Source organism: Paroedura picta, chromosome 2, assembly GCF_049243985.1.
Source record: "Paroedura picta isolate Pp20150507F chromosome 2, Ppicta_v3.0, whole genome shotgun sequence".
NCBI lineage: Eukaryota > Metazoa > Chordata > Lepidosauria > Squamata > Gekkonidae > Paroedura > Paroedura picta.
The window spans coordinates 93,727,350-93,749,025 of record NC_135370.1 but is presented as its reverse complement, the minus strand read 5'-3'; positions in this window follow the sequence as shown (position 1 = coordinate 93,749,025).

The window sequence follows — 21,676 nt, the reverse complement described above, 5'->3', positions numbered from 1 at the left end:
AGAATTCCAACTTGATGGGTATGTTGTGTGTGTGTGCGTGTGTGTGTGTTTTCAACAGCCAGATATCAATGCAAGAATCCTGTTACAGAAATTAGGATTTCTGCTAAAATGGACAGAAGGGTGAGATATAGATTTTACTTTGTTTTACAGGGCTATGCATGCACAGTCTTCTCTTCCAAGATTGCATTTTGTTGCTCTAAAGATGTTATCAAGCTTCTGAACCTCTGCTTAGGCTAGCACAGTATTCCTAAAGCCAGAGAAAGACTTTATTCAACCCATCATGACAGCACTAGGTCCTGGTGACTATAATGGTTCACAGTTACCTTTAATAGTAATGTGATGGTGTTGATGTATGGTAGAATAAAAAGCGGCCGCGGCTCGGCGCGGCCGCCATTGACGCTGCGGAGGCGGCCAGTGATGACGCGCCTCCAAGGGCGTCATCAGGCCGCGCCGCTGCGCGGCCTGAGAGGGGCGGGGGCGCCCGGCTATAAAAAGGCCGGGCGCTCGCTTTCAGGCCCTCTTCGAGCCGGACGCCGCAGGAACAGCGTGCTGTTCCTGCTGCGTGGAGAGTAGGCCGGGCCTCTGGGAAGCGGCGTGCGGCGCTGCGGGCGCTTGCTGCTTCTTCGGCCCCTTCTTTGGAGCTTGGAGCGGGGGTTTGTAAGAAGGGGGGGAGGACCGGCTGGGGGAGATGCCGCGGAAGCCCGCGGCGGCGGCGGCGAAGAGCCGGGGCTCGAGGGCCGCCTCGGGCGAGCCATCCGGCGCAGAGGAAGGGGTGGGCCGGGGGGGTCCCGGGCCTGCCTCTCCGCCCAGCAGGGAGGGCGGCCGGAGGAGCGGACGGCGCGCTGGGGCGAGGAAGAGCCCTGAAGGTGTAGGCCCGGCCGGGGATGGCGGTAGCGCCGCGGGAGGACCCCGACCGGGCAGCACGGCGTCGGGGGGTGGGGGCAGCCCCGGGAGGGGGGTGGTCACCCCCCCCAGGTCCACGCGGGCGGGGCAGCGAGCGGGCCACTCGGCCAGCCCCTCCCAGGTTACTGGGCGCTCGGGCACCAGCCGGGGGGCTGGGGGGAGGCGGAGGCCCTCTCCTGCCTCGGAGGGGACGGGGGGAGCTCCAGCTAGACCCTCGGCTTCGGGCACAGGGCCTGAGGAAGGCCGAGGGGGGCGGGGCGCTCAGCGAGCCAGTGCCCTCCAGGCCAGCAGGGCATGGGCCTCTCAAATCCCTGGGGCCCGGCCGAGGGAGACCAGGCCCACCGCGTCCAGGCGGGCGCGCTCCGGTGGGGAATGGGGACCTGCCCCGCAGGGTGGGTCGGGGTCCGGCCGAGAGGGGCGCTCCCCTCGCGTGTCATCCCACAGTTCCCAGAGGGGGAGGTCCAGCACCCCATCCCGACGGGGGAGCTGGGTGGGGGAGTTTTCCGGATCCAGCAGGTCGGCCGGTTCGCTTCCCAGCAGATACGGGGACCAGAGGGTCCACGGGTTCAGGGGTAGGGGTCGGCCTCGCACTCCTTCTCCTTTGCGGAGGCCAGACAGGTTGCGTGGCAAGGGGGCCTCTCGTTCCAGCAGGTCTCGTTCCCGGGCGCTGGATGAAGGGAGGAGGAGGCTGCTTCAGGGGCGACGGCGAGTTTCCCGGGAGGCGGCCGCCCGGTCCCGCTCCCCGCGTCGTTCACGGTCCACGTCGTCTGGCCGGGACGCGCCACCCAAGTCGTCGGAATACTGGGACGGTTACGCCAAGGCCTTGGCTCTCTTTACCGATCGGAGTCCCGGACGTGGCAGCCCGGCTCGGCGTCGCATTTCGTCTTCTAGGAGTCGGGATAGGAGCTCAGAAGGGGCTCGGCGGCCGGAACATGAGGGGCGCGGCACTAAGCGGAGGACGAAGACCCATAGGAGGGCGCATAAGAGGCGGCGTTCTTCGCGACGCAGCCCATCCTCCGGTGAGTTCTCTTCGGGGGGAGCCGGGGACAGTGCAGCTCATGATGGTTGGTTTTGGATCGAGGCCGCCTTCGTGCCTGGGATTCCTTCGTGGATGAAGAGCCGGAGGCGGACCACTAGGCGCTTGTTGGACGAAGCGGGCGTTAGCGACCTGCAGCGCGAACCTCCTGGATGGTTTAAGGCCGGGGAGGCCCCTCCGGGGGTTCATCTCCCATCTAAAATACGGGAGAAGGCCCTTAATGGTTACTTCGTGGACCTCTTTGACCTGGTCAGGGGTCGCAGGAAAGGTGGGGACACGGGCTCGCGGAAGGATAAGGAACAACTCGAGCTGCAGCCCATTGAGCGGTCAATGCTTAACTGGTTGAAGGGATTTACGGAGTACCACGGCCTCATCTGCGGTGCTTACCCTGAGAGGGGGTGGCATCTCTGTCGGTACTTGTATACTGTATTAGAAGCGTGGGAACGGGGTGGGGAGGAAGCGGCCATGGAATATGACAGGGAGTTCCGTGAGCTGGCTTCTCATAACGCCTCCACGCGATGGGATCTGAAGCTGCACGATGCTTGGATCGTGCACGTTGGCTACTCGGGCCGGCAGCGTAAGGACAAGGCACGGCCTGGGTCGACAGCCCCTACCAAGAAGCTCAGCGGTTTAGTCTGCTGGGACTATAACCGGGGAGGGTGTAAGCGGCGGCGGTGTCGCTTCGAGCACCGTTGCGAAGTCTGTGGGGGGAGTCATTCGATGGCATCCTGCTCCCAGCCTCAGTCATCCGGGCAGCCCTTTCGCGGGACCCGATCCTCCGGGAAGAAGGACGGGGGATCGGGAGCCGGGGGATCTTCAACGGCCCAGAAGGCGGCCTGAGGCAGTGGGCCAGCTGCAGGGTTTAGCGCCCTCGCCAATCAAGCTGGGTATATTGATTGATTGGCTGGACGAGTATCCCGACAAGTCGGCCGCCGTCGCATTGGCGAAAGGTTTTGTAGAGGGCTTCCGGATCCCGTACGAGGGCGACCGACTGCCGTCCATGAGCGGGAATTTGAGGTCCGCTCGGGACCTTCCGGAGGTGGTGGCGGCGAAGATTGACAAAGAACTGGCCGCGGGGCGAGTCGCGGGCCCGTTTGACGAGCCTCCCCTGCCGAATCTGAGAATCTCGCCGCTGGGTGTCGTGCCCAAGAAGACGCCGGGGGAATACCGTCTCATCCACCACCTGTCATACCCGCGAGGTGGGTCGGTGAACGACCATATTCCCCCGGAACTGTGCGCGGTGAAATACACCCCTTTCGACGCGGCTGTGGCTATGGTTCGCAGTTGCGGTCGGGGGGCACTTCTTGCAAAGTGTGATGTCCAGTCAGCGTTCCGGCTCCTGCCCATCCACCCGGAGGACTACTGCCTACTGGGTTTCCGGTTCCGGGACAAGTGGTACGTAGATAAGGCCATGCCGATGGGTTGCTCCATTGCGTGCGCGGCCTTTGAGACGTTCAGTTCTTTCCTGGAGTGGGTGATGCGGGTTAAGGGCGGATTCGCATGCATAGCGCACTACTTGGATGACTTCCTTCTGGCTGGGTCCAGAGGAACGGCGGAATGTGCCTCCCGCCTGCAGAAGTTCCAGGAACTGATGGCCGTTCTCGGAGTGCCTTTGGCCGGCGAGAAAACCGAGGGCCCGGCCACCAGGATCACCTTTTTGGGGATAGAACTGGACACCGTCGCGGGTACCTCCCGGTTGCCGGAAGAGAAGTTGTCCTCCTTGCGGGGGCTGGTTGCGGTCATGCGAGGCAAGCGGAAGTGCACGTTGCGGGAACTGCAAGTCCTGCTCGGTCACCTTAACTTTGCCTGTAGGGTCGTCACCCCCGGCAGGGCCTTTTGCTTCCGGCTGTCCAGTGCAACCAGGGGGTTAAGGAACCCTTTTCATCGCGTCCGGTTGTCCAGCGCGGTTAAGGAAGACCTCGGGGTGTGGGAACGGTTCTTGGAAGACTTTAACGGGGTGGCGATATGGCAGATGCCATTCGCCCCGAGGGACACCCTGCAGGTTCAGTCGGATGCCGCAGGAGCCAGCGGCTTCGGGGTTTACTTTGCGGGCCGTTGGTGTGCTGAACGGTGGCCAGCATATTGGCCCCCCGAGGTTCGCAGAGACATGACGTTTTTGGAGTTTTTTCCAATACTGGTTGCCGTTCTTTTGTGGGGCCAGGACTTTGCTAACAAAAGGGTCGAGTTCCTGTGTGACAACCAGGCTGTGGTGTATATCATTAATCGGCAGTCATCTGGTTCAGCCAGGGTCATGCGCCTCGTTAGGCGTTTCGTCCTCGCCTGTTTGTCCAGCAACTGTACATTTAGGGCCCGCCATGTTCCCGGCGTCACTAACGAGCTTGCCGACGCTCTCTCCCGATTCCAGGTCGAGAGGTTTCGTCGGCTCGCTCCGGGGGCGGCCAGGGACCCGGAACAGTGCCCGGCGGAGATTTGGCATCTTGGAGCCGATTAATTCTCGACGGCGTCCTGTCCTCCTTGGCGGCGTTGACCAGACGGGCTTACCGCCGGGCGGCGGTCGGCTTCTTGGACTTTGCCGGGAGGACGGGCAGTCGTTCCGCCTGGCCGATGAATGAGGAGACGGCCCTTCGATATCTGGCCCACCTGCGTGGTCGGGGCCTGTCGCACCGCACGCTAAGGGTCACGTTGGCTGGACTGTCATTTTGCAGCAAGGCGGCTGGTTCATGGGACCCTGGGAAGTCGTTCCTGGCCAGGCAGGCGGTGAAGGGTTGGGGGCGGCAGACGCCGGCCACCCCTGATGCCAGGCGCCCTATTACCCGGGAAGTCCTGGTGCGTTTGTTGGTTTCCCTGCCCGAGATCTGCAGGTCCGCATACGAGGCGGACATGTTCGCAGCGGCCTTCTGCGTGGCGTTCCACGGGGCCTTCCGAGTGGGGGAACTGGCGGCTCAGTCTCGGGCTGCAGCCGGGTTCTCCGGGTTACACGCCAGCGACGCACGGTTGGAGGATTCGGGGGTGGAGTTGTTTCTCCGCCGATCGAAGACTGACCAACGTGGAAGGGGAACACATATTTTCCTGGGGTCGGAGATTGGGTCCCCGGTCTGCCCACATGCCAGCATGTCTCGGTATCTAAGGGCCCGCCCCCCTCTACCGGGCCCGCTGTTTATCCATCGGGATGGGACTTGTTTGTCCCGGTTCCAATTCATTGCCGTCCTCAGGGCGGGTTTGGAGGCGGGCGGTTTCCATTCATCCATGTACGGGGCCCACTCGTTCCGCATTGGGGCAGCCACCCAGGCATACATGTCCGGCAGTAATGCGCGGGACATACAACGGCTGGGGAGGTGGCGGTCCCGGGCGTTCAAGGGGTATATTCGCCCGGGGCAGGTCGACTAATGTGTCAATTTTTCAGGCATCCCACCGACAGCTTCGGTTGCTATAGTGGGCCACAGCATACCCTATTGGGCCGGCCGGTATGCAGCGGCGTCGGGATGGGGTTCGGCGCTTGGAATGGAGGACGACTGTCGCATCGAGTGGTGGGCGAAACGGGGACTGAAGTGGAACTCCCTTCTGACTGTCGTGGCAACTGAAGTGCACCGGGCAGGGACGCCGGACGTCTTGGTGATCCACCTCGGTGAAAACGACTTGCCTTCGATGACGGGACGGCAGCTGGGCGCCCACATCGTTGCTGACTTGACAGTATTGCAACAGCGCCTTCCCAAGACGTTGCTGTTGTGGTCCGACATGTTGGACAGATTGTCGTGGCATGCTGCGGTTCGGCACGATAGGGTGAACTGGGCCAAGCAGAAGGCCAATAAAGCAGCCAGAAAGGCGGTGGTGGGCCTAGGGGGCGGCGTAATTTCGCACCCCGGGATCACGTTTCGGTCCCCTTCCCTTTATCGGGCCGATGGTGTCCACCTGTCTGACCAGGGCTGTGAGCTTTGGTTGGGGGCCATCAAGGAACGGCTGGTGGAGGTCTTGAAGGAGGGTTGGCGGGAACAGGCGTAATAGTACCTGTTCAGTGGCGGTCATGCTTGGTGGGGAGCCTGTTGGCAGGGAGGCCCGTTTGCGTGCGGGGCTCCCTGAGGTGGGGGTCTCCGTAAAGAGACCGGCCAGCACCTGGGCGCGGCCTACCCGGCTGGGAGGCCAGGGGCCCAGGGGCCAAGCGGCAAAGGGGGACCAATGGAGGAGGACGCCCTTTGGGCCCCTTGTGGCCGCTTCCCTGGAGAAGCCGGGGTAAAAGGCGTCCCATCCTCCCGGCTGGGAGTGAGGTGTGGAGCCTTAACCCCGGTTCTGTTTCGTGGCAGCCGGACGGCTGACGGGGGTCAGGCTCCCTCACCAGCAGAAGGCCAACCCTCCGTTGGGGGTTGGGTGTTAATAAACGGCTGCGGCCAATTTATTCGCCAAACATGGAGTCGTGTCATTGCTGGACCATTCGCCTCCTGAAAGTCAATTGGATTTTCATCTCCATCTTTTATTTTTGTACAGATACAGGCTCTTGAATGTCTACATGGAACACATTGTTCTACCCAGAAGCAGGGCATTAATGGCATAGTAAAGACATATGTTGTGGGAACTCCTTTTATCCTGGGCAGAAGACCAGAGAGAAGGTCTGCTGGCCTGGGCCCTGCTCCCCAGAGGCATTTACTGAGATTGGGGCTGACCTGGTGGAAAGCTCAAGGGCAAGAGGCAAATGGGTTCCTGGGAAGAGTATGACATGCCTGGCCACCTGGCTCTCTATGTCACCTCTTTTGGTTGCAAAGTGACTTTCCAGGACCCAAATTTCTGTATGGAAAACACATCTCAGCATACAGATCTGGTCACTCCATGAAAATGGGTGACATGATCCTTACATGAAACAAATGCACAAAGAACAGTCAAATATAGATACCTGCTAGGCATGCTTGAACAACTGCTAGTTCAACTCACATTCTCTTTGCTATTCACAAACAGAAAGGTGATTTTTTAATAATTTGTTTGACTGTTTGTTTATTTATTTATTTAAATTTATATACTGCTGTTCCAGATTGGGTTCACGGCGGTTCACACAATAAAAGAATAAAAACACAATAAAACCCATAAAATCCCATAATCACAATTACTAAAGGTGACCAGATGGCAAGCAAAAAAACTAACTAAACTCACTCTTTCAACCAGCCAGGGTTGACCAGCCAGAACTCATGAGGAGTTCAAACCTTTTTCATAGTTACGTTTTGTACATCCAAACAGGACACTACAATAAAATTCAATTTCATGCATGTATACTTTCACTAATTCAGTGCAAGTTCTAGTTTCTCCATTCCTCCTTACATTGTTCATCCTTTAGCAGCCAATCATATAAATAAATGCTGAGCAAATCAAACATACAGTGATTATAAATAAAAACTGTTTTCTAAATGTGATGTTTATTTTAATTTCAATAAATTATACAAAACACAATAGTGTAACAATAATTATATCAGAGAACAGCAGTTAAAGAAATTGATAGTTACATACTAGACTGATACTAAAAGTTGAGAAAAGATCACCAAATTTCAAAGGAGCAAGTTTCTGTCTCTTAATTGGACTTGTTCTATTAAATGGCACAGATTAACCAAATACCAGACTTTCTGAAACAGTGTTGTAACTAGGCTAGATTTCCCCCTATCTTTTTAATTATTAGAAGGTAAACTGTTGTCAATAAGTCATAAATCTTACTCTGATAGACAGTAGGTTCTTAACAAAATTATTCTTAACAAATAATGTTTGTTTTAAGTCTTCCAACCTGGTAATTATCTAAATCTCTGATACCAAGGTCATTTTGTACAAGCACAATTTCACTCAACATTCTGTAGTTCCTCTCATTTCATTGAATTACCTAACCAACCAATTCTGCTAGGAGAGAATTTATTGATTTAATAATCCACTTTTCTTATTGGTGGATTCAAGGCAGATTACAAATACAGTAGATCTATCTGTAACTGCTCCGTAGATCGGTATAAATAAAACAGTAAGGGGTGGGGGGGTGGATGCTGTTCGGGATGGGGGGGCAACGATTGGCCCCTGGCCCCGGACTGACAAGCAGAGGGCCCAATCTTGTCAGTCCAGGGCCAAAGGCTGCTGATTGGCCCCTTGCCCCAGGACTGACCAGTTGGTGCCCCCCCACGTGGGCCACCTTTGCCCAATGGCGGCCATTCCTCTGCTGGCCACGGAGAGGCAAGGTAGGCCCAGAGGCCCAAGGAACCTGGGCTGAGAGGAGGGGAGAGGCCTTTGTGGCCGCTCCAGGATTTGAGCTGGCGCGTCGCAGACATGCCGGCCAGGCTCCTTCCCTGGCTGCTAAGCCAGGAAGCTAGACCGGGAGTGGGGCCCTTTGGGGTCAGGAAGGGGAGCACCGGCATTGCTTCTTTCCCGCCCCCCAAGCCGTGGCCTCCAGTGGGGGGGGGAAGGCCTTGGAGGAAAGCCCTTCCCCGCTGCCCGGGCAGTGCAGCCGCCAGCTCAAAGAGCAGAAGACATAGAGGTACCCACTCTAATTAAGAAGTTCCATGACTTGTACCTCGAAAAACTCAGCCCAGGTTGAAGGGGTGGGAGGTGGCCTTTGAGGGGGGCAGAATGTCATATGTGGTTCATTTTGGTCCTCTTGGTTGCCCAGGAGATTTGGCTTTGGTTCCAGGTAACTGCTGTCTTCAGGCTCAGTTTCCCCCCCAATCCTTTGCATTCCTTTGAAATGTACAGCTGGTCAGCTCTCCAACTATCTCTGCTCCCATTTATGGCAGGGAGCCCTATCTTATCAGCATATGGCCTTGGTTCTCAAGGGAAAGACAAATAGCCAGTGGGATACTTCCAGGCATCCAGGGAAAGATTGGCCTAGAGGTCTCCAGGATTCATGCCAAAAAAGATCAAAGGCACTTCTGATGTGAACCCATTTTTCCTGCCATAGTTCCAGTACTATAAAAGGCTAGTTAGATCCTTACTCTGTATCTCTGTCATTTTCCATCCTGCTATGCTTTGGGATTTCTATCATAGTTTGCAAATACCTTCAATAAAGACTTTTATACTTTACCTCCTCTTCAGAGTCATGTGGATTAAGTTAGGGGAATGTTCTTGCCGATGCTACTGAAACCTAAATTCCTGACACACTTTAAATTGTTTGGGGGAGAGAAGCTACATTGGTTGTAATAGTTACTGTCTGATGTTACAGATGTAGTTATACCATAAATATTGCATTGTTGAATATACAAATACGGATACTTTAATATGCATTAGCCTATTTTACACGGCCCTTTCTTTTATGATTTTGGTGGTGGCAAGGTGAATATATCTGAGGATTAATTCATGACTGATCATAGCTATCGAAGATGGCATGTTCATTGGAAAACTTGTTCACCACAAGGCTCATGGATCCCTAATGCCTTTGCATTGTGCATTTCATGAAGAAGTTGATCATGTAATCAAGAGGTTTGAAGCTGATGTCACAATTTAAAGTTTTGTGGTACATTTCCTAATTTTTCTAGGAAAAACTGAAGTACAGAGTATAAAATAGATTCGGATAAGTAGCCATGTTGGTTTGAAGGAACAGAGCAAAGTTTGAGTCCAGTGGCACCTTTGAGACCAGCAAAGTTTAATTCTGGGAATAAGCATTGGTGTACATGGACACTTCTTCATTTATTGTACTACCTGTACAAGGAATGATCTTCAGAAGTGTGCATGTACACGAAAGCTTATACCCAGAATTAAGCTTTGTTGGTCTCAAAAGTTCCACTGGACTCAAACCCTGTGCAGCTTATAAATTATTCTTGAATCCAGGTTGGCATTGCAGTCCCAAACCACCTGGGTGCTTCTCTTCATAGTTGCCTGTACAAATATGCATCTCTGTAATTACAGCCACAGCAAAGTAACCCTTAAAAATGAAAAGTTCTCAGTAGTGATTATAATCAATCCAAACCAAGCCACCAACCACAGAGGGAAGTTATCCTGTGGTGGCAACCATGCCACGAGAATACTGTTAAAACTGAGCCCAGTGAAGCTACTCTTCTGGAATTTGATCCAAACAGGATCTTTGGATATACTAGCTCATGTGAATTCCCATTCTAACACAAAGTTGCTTTCCAAATACTGTTTTAATATAGCATAATCATTTCCATTTGTAATCTATATCATTCCAGCAGTCTGGGTTTTGTTCTTCGCTTAATGTAAGGCTATTTCCAAAGTTAGGTACCAAATGCAAAATATTCCCCTGTTAAAATAAACATTAATCACTTTTAAAGTCCTTTCTACATAAGCTTGCAATTTTTTTTTCTGTTTCCATGTCACAAATCATGCATTTTCTCCTCATCACTCCCTTCCCAGCCCTACTTGTTCTTCATTGGCTTTGCCATTTCTCTTGTTTCAGCTACTGGTCTTAAGGAATGTCAGTGTTGCATGGCTGTCTGTGGTTTGGCATTCTCTATCTGGTTTCATGTTCACTTCCAGCAACTAAACTAACTGGCATTGCCTTCTAGGTTTTTACAAGCACTGCAAACTGGAAAATCTAGTTCTATCCAGCCTGTCTTCTTAAAGATGAGCTGTTTGTTAAATGTTTTTCCAGAATTCTACCATGAATATAGGATTTATTCTAACCATCTGTCATTATCATTGGCTATTTAAAAGGGACTACCAAATATTTTGAGGAGCAATTTACTACATTTATAATTATGCAGAACCACAGTTCATACTAAGTGTTAAAATATTCAGATTCTTGTCCAGTGTATTATACTTTAACATGATGATAAATAAATATACATATAAATAGTGTGGAAGTAATGGTCATGAATGGCTCACAGCACAAACATATGTATCTTAGTGGGGCGGGGCATTTACCAATCTGAATGATGTACAGAAGTACAGATAAATGTTTCTTCAGCAGGCATTCTATTCCTGGGAACCTTTGGTGACAGGTAGTGTATTCAGGTAAGTAAGCACAAATCTGAATGTCTTATGTGTGGTAAACATAATTCTGTGGAGCAGGATATATGCACATCCAGAAACATAAAGTTTGCACATGGAAAATAAGTTCTAGATTTGCTTTTTCTATAAGCAAGACGTTCCTGAAGAGAGAAACAATTCTATGTATCCGCCTGTATGAGATATGGGTGATCACAGTATCTTGAACAATAACCCTCAGCTGTTCATCATCAAATCAAGTATGTGTGTGGGGAGGAAGCATTTCAAAACTCTTCTAGTAGGTAGAACAAACTGAAAATGTTAATAATCTGTTCAGAAGTCACTAAGCATACATACAGTTTATTACACAAAAATCTCTGAATTAATGAATGACATGTTTATTTTCTTTAAAAATTATGTTAAATATCTTGAAGCAACAAGTAGTTCTATGACACTCATGACTATGCAACTAAGACTTTGCTCTCTTCCCCGTTCCCCCCCACCCCACACAGACACACACACACTAAGGCAATGAAGCCAGGCTTGCACTTTTGCTTAATAACAAGTTTGATCCCTCTGCTGTTGGCAAATGGTCATTGAAAAAAATCTCCTGACATAAAGAAGGTATCTGCAAGATAAAGTTGTACAAGGGATGATTAGCAGCACTTAAGTTTCCTTTTTGTTGAAAGGAAGAATCCCTGATTGAACAGTGCATTGAATGATATGACAAGCAAGTACTTGATCCCTGTCCAGCTGGAAAGGAATTGTATTCATCAGCAGCTTTTTAAGCTAAGGATGTCTTTATATTTTCACTCTTTGTCTGAGTCTCTCCAGATCCTCCCTTTACTTCATGTCAGCACTATATAGTAGGTATGCCAAGTGGTTTTGAAATTTAAATTACAGTCTCTCTTTCAGATGTTATTGGAAAGAACATGTAATTTATAACCACGTGTTAGAAGTACAGGATGTTCGTGGTTCACTGCCAATTCTTCTTTTGTAAAGTTAATAAAACTTTTCATAAAACACTTACATACTTGTATATTTCATGGTAAAGATTTTTTTTTGATCTCAAAGGCTAATGTAAAGATTTATTAAAACCATTTTTTTTGTTAAGGGGAGTGTCAATAGTTTGCAGCTGAGTACAATTTTGCATTCCCACTAGATGACAGCCTGACTGAAAATGACAGAAACAGCTTTGTTGATTTAGCATTAAAAATACAAAAAAAAAAATAATCTGTGAAATGATAGAAAGCACTTCCTTGGAGAGGGTGCTGCCAAAATGCACTTGAGGCTCCTAAGTAGAATCAGAGCTATGGACTTTCTAGCACAGACCTCTGATGCCAAGTCCAAAAGGCTAAAAAATGTAAAGAAGACTCATGTGACAAGATTAGCCTCTAGAATGTGACTACAATAATGCACTGTGTATGGGGCTTCCCTCGAATGTGATTCCAAAACTTTTGTGGGTTGCAGCCATATTTTTCCATGGTATTAGCCAGATGCACCAATTATAGTATAGTATATTCAAACAACTGTAGTGACGTTCTGTATATCTCTGGGCCAAATTTATGGTTATAAATCCCCAGTATCTCAAAGACTTTCTAATCCCATGTGAAATATATCATGATTTAAGATCAGCCCTAGCCATGATTATTTTGCAGGGAGACCACATTTGCAGGACCTTTTCAGGAACGGCTTCAGAGCTCTTGGATATCCACTGTTGTGAAATCCATTTGGCTTCTTTTTTAAAGGCATTCCAGAAAAGGAGCAATTTTCCTCTTCATGTTATCCTTTACTATCATCCTGACTTTTTATATCTGCAGCTGTTTTCATCTAAGATTATGTTGGTGATATTGTTACTGATGTTTTATTATTTGACCATTTCAAAGCTTTGCTTAGAAATCACGATAAAAATAAAACAATGCTATAGGAAATTCTTGTGGATTTTTCCTGTAAACTGCAGAATTTTGGATCAGACCATTTTGGCAAAAATCCTAATAGTCTTTTATGCACACATTGGAATTTTTAGTATTTGTCTTTAAAAAGCAGTGTCCCCCATTCTCCAAAAGCAGTTTTGCATGCAATTTGAGAAGCTTGCAGCTTGAGAAATACAATTCTAAATCTACTGCTCAGTGAGTAGAACTAGCTTTATTTTTTGTTTGTATCCTGGGTCACAGCTTTAGTCTTACAATGTATTTGTCCTAAATTTTGAGAAACTCTGAGCATGTTTCTTGTTGACATAGTGTGTTAAAATCAGCTGTTTCCTGAGCTTTAGGGAATACTTTGAACATGCCTTTCAGGTTCCATCTTGCACATTATTTTAGGTATACTTTCCCAGGTAGAGGTTTTCTGCAGTTATAAATAAAAATGCTGGAAAATGGGTCAAGGGTTTCCTGCTAAGGGGGACTAATCCAAGTAGGGTTGCCAACTAACTGGAGAAAAATGTCTTGCCCTTTAACAGGGGCTTGATGTGTGGAAATGGATAGCTGAAGTTTTGTATAGCCCAGCCAAATGACACCACCTGGTAAATAACATCCTATTAAGCTACTGTTAAAGGAGCAAGGAATTTTTCTCTTCAGGCTGTTTGCAACTGTAAGTCCAAGATGTAATTTAAGGGGGTGGGGAAGCAAGAGTAAAACTTACATAAAGCAAATTGAGCACAATGGTATGCTGACATGCACAGGACAGAAAGAGGTGTTTTAGTGCAGGGGTAGTCAACCCGTGGTCCTCCAGATGTCCATGGACTACAATTCCAATGAGCCCCTGCCAGCGTTTGCTGGCAGGGGCTCATGGGAATTGTAGTCCATGAACATCTGGAGGACCACGGGTTGACTACCCCTGTTTAGTGAATCTATTGACTGAAACCACACAAGGTTTTTTGTGTAGAAAACAGTACAAATCACTGACCTATCCCCTTGATTACAGCTATGTAATAGTATTTTCTTTTGCTATTTTCCAATAATTTGGTCAACAATATGGCTAATTCCATGGGATTGCATGGATTTGGGCTCCATTGTGCATGTATGTTGGACTGGATATATTTTCATTATGGACACTCTGCTGTAATTCCATTTGTCATTCCATTATATGAAATAGTGCAACTACTATTATATTGTTAGAGTATTCTGCTTCTTCTGCAGACTTCCTGTAAACTTTAGAATATTTTTCTGAATAGGGTGGCTTTTAAACAAAAATAATCATTATTAGCACAAATCAGCTTCCAACCATAAACCATGGAAAAAGTTGCAAAGTCAGTGTTAAATAGGGAATTCCATTGACAAATAAATATTTGAGGTTTATGACATGATTTATAGCCGTATTCTCCTATGTTTCCAGAGACAGGAACTACTGGTTTCAAATATGGTCAATGTGTCTGACCCAGAACATCAATCCAAGGTGCTGCTTTTTTGTTTCTCAGACCAAAGGTACATCTAGCCTAGATCAGTCTTACAGTATTTTGGGAAGATGTGTTTTGCTGTTGAAGTCATAAAGATATGAACAAGTGCTGGTGAAGCAGTTCAAGAACTTCATAGATCATTGTGGGTGATTGGGTGTCAAAACTAATTGGTACAGGAAAATGAATGTTATGTTGTTAGAAATAATGCTGGATAGGATGGTCTAAAAGTCAAACAAATCAAAATAAATAAATAAATAATAAGATTTGGGGAGACTTACAAGTTTTCTTGATCATCATGTTACTCCTATTCATCTTCCTTGTGTGAATAAATAAGAGCATAGAGCCTTAGAGAATCAATTAGTGAGCACAAATATAATGAGGAGGTAACAGCACAAAGGGATTCAAAAAGAAACTAGTTGAAAATAGAATATGTTTATGAGACAGTGCTGCATTATTGCTGCTTCCTGACCTAAATTGGTCTTAAATGGAACTGTAATGCTTCAGCTTCTGACACACTTTGGGAATGATTCATCTTTTTATGTCCCCAATTTACAGTCCTCTGTTAATGTCTATGAATAGTGCCCTAAGCCAGTGGACCCAGAGGGAGGGAGCTCTCCTTCCAGTCACTGGGAAAAAATGTAAAATCAGTCTTTTTCAGTGAAATGTTTGGTAGGCCACAAAGGCAGAAAGTTGAGGAGGGACATCTTTGGCCTGGTAAAATAAAATTATCTTAGGAGGAAAGAATTCCTTGTATTGTTTGTACAAAGAATTCTTTTCTCCTAAGATGATAATGTGGATTGAATTAGGGTTGGCTCCCTCCATGTTAGAGAGCTGGCACATAAGTTATTCGAGGTATACAACTTGACATCCATATCATGCACATCCAAACATATTTATATTTACTTGATTCCTGTGATCCTTTCCTATTAAAAGGGGGGAAATCACACCTCCTCTACATCTATTTGCACACATTGTGCTAATCTTCAAAAATGTCTGCTCATTTATAACCTATACGAGATTTGTGGCTGATCAGTGTGCAGCCTGGTCCAGAGCAAATAAAGAACAGGAAGAGGAGGAGGATCAAGGACAACAAATAAATGACTGGCACATTTCCACCCCCCCCCCAAAAAAAAAGATACCCAAACCTGTAACTGATGAAACAATTAGGACTTTGGTCTTCATTTTTTTAAATGATAAAATGATAAGATATGAATATCCCTCCTTTTCACAGGTTGCACTTCAGCCAAAAGCAGCAACCAAAGCACATAATAACAACGTAATGAAACTCACATTTCTATGCAATCAAAATTAAATCAATAACCAAGACGGAGCTGACATTAAGGACTATTGATATCAAAAATATAAATCATCCTAATTTGATTACATTTTAAACAATGTGCTTGTACAATATAAATTCATTTTCTATACATAAATCTCATAGTATTCCCACAATTTATGTCCAAGCAAGAGGATATTCTACATTGCATCATGATCTAGTTGTCCCCTTCCAAAAGGGGGACAACTATGTTTATGTTGCCCCTAGGTTTGCCCCTAAAGGCTAGGTTTGATTTTCTTCCTAGTTTTAGATTTGGTGTTCATTTTCCAATAAACATTGATACCATGTGGAATTGGACCATATAAACTGTGAAAAGAAATGTATGCCTGTCAATAGGATTGTATCAGATGTATGATGGATTAAAAAAAGAACAGGTAAATAATGTTGCCCAACACAAAATTCCTCTCTGTTTGGTGATATTCCATGATGGCTGTGAAATGGGGCAAAAATTACCGTAATGGCAAGAAGTATTGACTTCATATTGATTTGGCCTCATGATGTCATCAGATAGCTACATATGCATGACAGTGTGGCATTCCAGATGACCTATGCGATCCCTGACTGATTAGGATTGCCTCAGAAAGAAGCTGTATTTTTTTTAATGGTCACAGCTACAGATCAGAGATATTGGGGGCAGTCAGCATGTGAAAAAAGTGGAAAGGGGTTGCGTCACTTTTCGAATAATTTTAACTTCCTGAAACCTTGCCTTTTATCTGGAATGGTTCCCTGGGGCTTAAAATGTTTGCAGCCCTATTTTAATTACTATTTTTATTTATAACAACTAATATTGTCCCCTGCTCAGACAACTACAGCCTGAAGGCCTGGCTTTGGGAACGACCCCCACCCTGTTTGGGCAGCAGACATATTTTAGCCCACTCATCGAGACTTATGGATCCAGCTGGATTCCTGAATGCTCTGTGGGACCTGATGAATTCTGGTGACACATTGGCAGCACTGGTGGAGGACTGGCAGTCCCCCCCTGTCTGCTGCCATTCATGAGTATACCAGGGAGCTTTGGGAGAGGAAAAGGGAAGTGAGATGGCTGGAGCGAGTGTGGAGGAAAACTTGTGCTGAAGCTTCAAGAACATCCTAATGCTCATCATGGTGTCTGAGATGGCAGTGAAACGGTGAAATGGTGAGGCCAGCATCTTTTGGTGGATATTATTTTTGGCCCTGACCATAAGCCTGGTGGAATAACTCCATCTTGCTAGCCCTGGGGAACTGATTAAACTGATCCACACCTCCTCCAGGCTAAGGTCCTTGCTCCATGCAAATGAAACTATGTAGATTGCCACACAGTACACCAGCCTTATTTAAACTTTTGACCATGGAGGAACTCCTTAATTTTTTTCAAAGCTTAGAAGAGCCCCAAAAATGATGTCAGGAGGTCATGCCTCCCTGTCACACCCCCAGTAGCACCATGTCACCAGAAGTGATATCACTACATGTGTTAACAGGCAGTCTCAAGGAAGGCTGGGGGTGGGGGAGAAGCAAGAGGCAGTTTAAGCCAGGAGTAAGCATTCAGGCTCTGCCACCATCTTAGGCACAGAAACCATAAGAGAACTCGTGCTGGGGGGGGGCAATGGAAATGGCTATTTCCCTAGCTTGGGGGTAAGTCAGAAGGGAAAAGGCCACAGACCCCTCCAAAGCTTCCATGGACCCCTGTTTGGGAATCTCTGCAGTAGTGTGACTGTGACTCTAACTCACATGACTTCACTGAAATTGTTACAAATTAGAAGCCATGTGTAATCCTGTAATCCTTCTATGCCTCAGATTGCTATCTCCTGGAGGCCTGGATACAGGATGGTTGTGGCCTCAATCATTGGCTTTGATCACTGCCCTGAGATGGAAGAAATGGGGCCTTGTGCTGACCCAGGTGATTTTCAGTGCCTCACATGCCATGGTCCTTGCCCCATCCTTAATAGGGTTCCTTTCCAGGGCACAGTGTTGTATTTTGAATTGTTTCTCAGTAATTAAATCAGCCACAAGATAAGTCATGTACACCTTGGCATGCCATCTGCCAATGGCTTGGCTGTGTGATGACTGTCTGAAAGAATGGGACCCAAGCTCTCAGTAAAAAAAGAGACAGTGCCACTATGCATGACAGCAGCTCCCCAGTAAACTGATATATCTTAATTAGAGAGCTGACCCTGTAAATGAGGAGGGATTTCAGCTGTTGGGACTGCACTGCTAGCAAAGCTCCCCCAGCCAGCCTTCACTGGGCATGAGCCTTTCCCACCAGAGTAGCAAATTTTAGGTGAACTCCATAGTGCAGGCTAGTCAGTTATAGACTTACTGGTGGTCAAGGAGAGCCCTACTGTTCTAATAGAGATGTCTTGGGCCCCTAAGGGGTGCTCATCTGTATCCATCCTATAATTTGCCACCAATTACCCAATTTACTGCTTCAGAGAAGAGCAAGGTAAATGCTATCTCAAATACAGTGGTCTCATAAGGAGAGCAGCATAGGCTCAGAAGTATATGGACCAGCTGAGTCAAAGTATCATATGTTTCTGGTCAGGTGCTGTATGGTAGCAATCCTCAACCTGTGGGCTGCGGACCACATGTGGTCCTTTAACTAATTGGAGGTGGGCCGCGAAGGACGCCTCCCCCCCCCCGGCCCTTTACAACACACTTCGGGTGTCATTGTCTCCCATCACTCTCAGATGGGACCATCCCGTTGCAGAGAAACAAACTCAGGGTTCCCATTGATTTGTCATTGTCATGAGTTAAAATTTCCATGAAAATAAAATGTTCCTTATGTTCAATGTTGTGGCTTGTCTGTATCTTATTTTGAAGGGATGTTTAAACATTACCATAGCGATCAGAGAGCATTAGGGCAGTGGTTGAGAGTAGAGGAGTAAACTACCCCCCCCCCTCCACCGGGCCTCAGTAAAAGGCGTTGAGTGGTCCCTGGTGAGTAGTCCCCGGCGTTGAGTGGTCCCAGGTGATAAAAAGGTTGGGACTGCTCTATGGGACAGCCTCCTTCAACTTCCCATTTTTCTTCTTGTGCCCTCTCCCCCATTCTGGGAAGACAGCCTGACTTTTATGCTATTTGAAGCCACACAGACCCCAGCTGCCTGGGCAGCCCACCTCACCCTGCCAGACATGACTGCCATCACTCTCAATGGGTCTCCCCACCCATGCGGAACCACAAATGGGACCTCCTGGTAAGTCTGGGGCTCCAAATTCTGCATTTTCTTAACTATTGAATAGAACCAAGGCTCCTGATGAAGCAACATTAGAGTTGCCAGAAGTTTCTTCAGGACAAATACAACATGATCTTTTTTAAATTCTGGATCCAGTTAGAGTTTTATATTTATTGTATAATATCTGTGACCAGTGCTGGACAATTTTAGCAGCTGCTTCATCTCAACTGAAGCCTTGTATTACATCCATGAGCTGTCAGTTACAAGACAAACATAAAACAGTGAGGTGACCACGTTGACCATAGATTCCAGAAGGAACCCCATTTTCTAGCCTCTCACCCCCTTTGCTGTATGTAAGAAAGAAATGTCCAGTGTAGTAGGTGGCATTTGGATATCACTTCTGCTGAGAAATCAGCCAAGGCTGACCTGAATTAATTTTTCACTTTCTTTCCTTTCCACTGTCCATAATTTTAATGAGATTTTCATTTCTATATTACAATTCTACTGTACCGAAAGTATCAGTAATTCAGACTGAATTTCAAATATTTGAATTATGTCAGACTCTCGAATTTTGGATCAAATGTTCACCCATGTGAACATTTTCCTCCCTCCTGCTCCTAAGAGAAACTTTCACTGGAATTGTCATCAGGGAAGATAGGGGGAGGGGGAGCTGAAGCATCTTTCATCTTTTCAGTCATCTTCTGCTACAAAAGTGAATAGGAGATCAAATGCACAGTGAAGTATACATTACGAAGGGTCATAGGAATATGATAGCTCAATGAAGAGAACATTTTCCAAAATGCCACAATTAAAGGAGAGTTATAAGCACTAGAAAACTGAGATGAAGATATTTGTTTACTGTCCTTCTGAAGTTTTGCAGTACTAAATGGTAGGCCTATAGGACATGCATTGCACATTGACAGTAAGAAATATAGTTGTTATTATTATAGGTTATTATTCAAAATAATCCCTTTTACAGCTTTAAAAAAATAGACAGAGGAGTTATAGCTCAGTAGCAGAGTAACTGCTTTTGATGCAGAAAGTTGCAGGTATCTCCCCTAGTCGCTCTAATTTATTTAAAAGGAACTCAAGAAGCAGGCTGGGAAAGAGTGAAAAAGCTGTTATCAGGCAATATCAAGGTAGAGGAAACAATGGGCATATTGGGCATAAGAAAAGAAACTGCAGGCAAAGCAATAAGGCATGATCAAATGCCCCTGTCCTCAAATCAAAATATCTTGTAAAACAGGGGTAGTCAACCTGTGGTCCTCCAGATGTTCATGGACTACAATTCCTACAAGCGCCTGTGAGCAAATGCTGGCAGGGGCTCATGGGAATTGTAGTCCATGAACATCTGGAGGACCACAGGTTGACTACCCCTGTTGTAAAAGAGATTCTACAAAGAGATACACAAACCTTGAATTGTACCAACCAGACTAACCCTAAGTTGAATCTTGCTGATCCAAATAATAGCTTTTTCTTCAGCAGATAGGGGAGGAAGACAAGTAGCAGTGAGGTTAACTTGTGGAACCTTTTGCTGCATCTGTCATCCCCTCAACTGGAACATTATTGTGTGTGTGTATCTTTATGTGTATCTGTGAAATGACTGGAATGAAAATAATGGCATTCATGTGTGCATAATGGTTGGGGATTGAGCTGTTAGCATGCTCAAACATGCCAAAAGTTGTCCCTGGGTATGTTCAACGTTTACATGCCTTGGCTACTCATGGACTTGGAAAATTGATATTTATACTGAGTATTCTCAACAACATTACTGGTGCATTTGCTGCCAAACAGATGGATAAAATTTGAAAAATATGTAAACATCGTTTTATTGTTTTATCTTGTTGACTGTATTTGTAATCAAAGTAAAGGAAGGTGTAATTGCTTATATTAATATCCATTCTTTTCAGACTATAACAATGCAACTATAATAGTGGAGTTTTTTTTAATTCCCTCTTCTTCAGAATGTGCAAGAGTCATTCCCTGCTATTCCCTAAAATTGTATCCAAAGGAACCTCTGCAGAAAAGAAGGGTAAGCCCACTGCAGGCCCAAATGAATCCTGGGCACAGAAGGACACAGGTACACAAAGTGGGTTCTTTGAAGCTATAGATAGCACTCTGTCCTTATACTCTGATGAATTCATATACCTAAAAATTCACCCTTTTAACCATGCCTGGGATACTTCCTGCCTACTAGATATCCCACAATCACTCTTTGAATGCAGGATCAATGACATATATAGAAATATGCTGAAATGACCATCAGATGGTGCAGTACTTGCTTAGTGCAGCATGATGGCTCTCTTTATTTAGTTTATCAAGAAGTTGATTCTGATTTACTTCCTTCTAGGATCAGGGCCACCACTGATATATGGGCTGAGCTGCCAGGAGTACTAACTGGAAACCATTAATGCAACATCTTAGGTGCTTACCTGTTCTCAACCTTCCTAATGTCATGACCCTTTAATACAGTTCCTCATGTTGCGGTGACCTCCAACCATAAAATTATGCAAGTGTTCTTTCACAGAAATTAAACCAAAACTGAATAATGGCATGAAGATCCATTGTTCATGATTGTATATAAATTGGGTTTTTTCCGGGGTTTCTCAGTTCAGTTCTGCCTCTTGTCCTGCCAAGCAGCACTGCCACTTGGAGCACCTGGCAGGAGACTACGCTGCGCTGGAGGCACTGCCGGAGCAGCTGGCGGCCGAGCACAGGCACCTTCAGGAGGAGCAACTACCATGGCAGTGCCCCCTGGCCAAGCTGCTCACCCTGATGTGACCCCTGTGAAAGGGTCGTTTGACGTCCAAAGGGGTCCTGATCCCAGGCTGAGAACCACTGCACTCTGCCATACTGATGATAGAGTTCCAGCTATTTAGATATTGTAGATCCCGGGTAGTCAACCTGTGGTCCTCAGATGTTCATGGACTACAGTTCCCATGAGCCCTTGCCAGCAAATGCTGTTGTAGATGATACCTTTAGGGGTAGGTACTATTTTAGTGTTATTTATT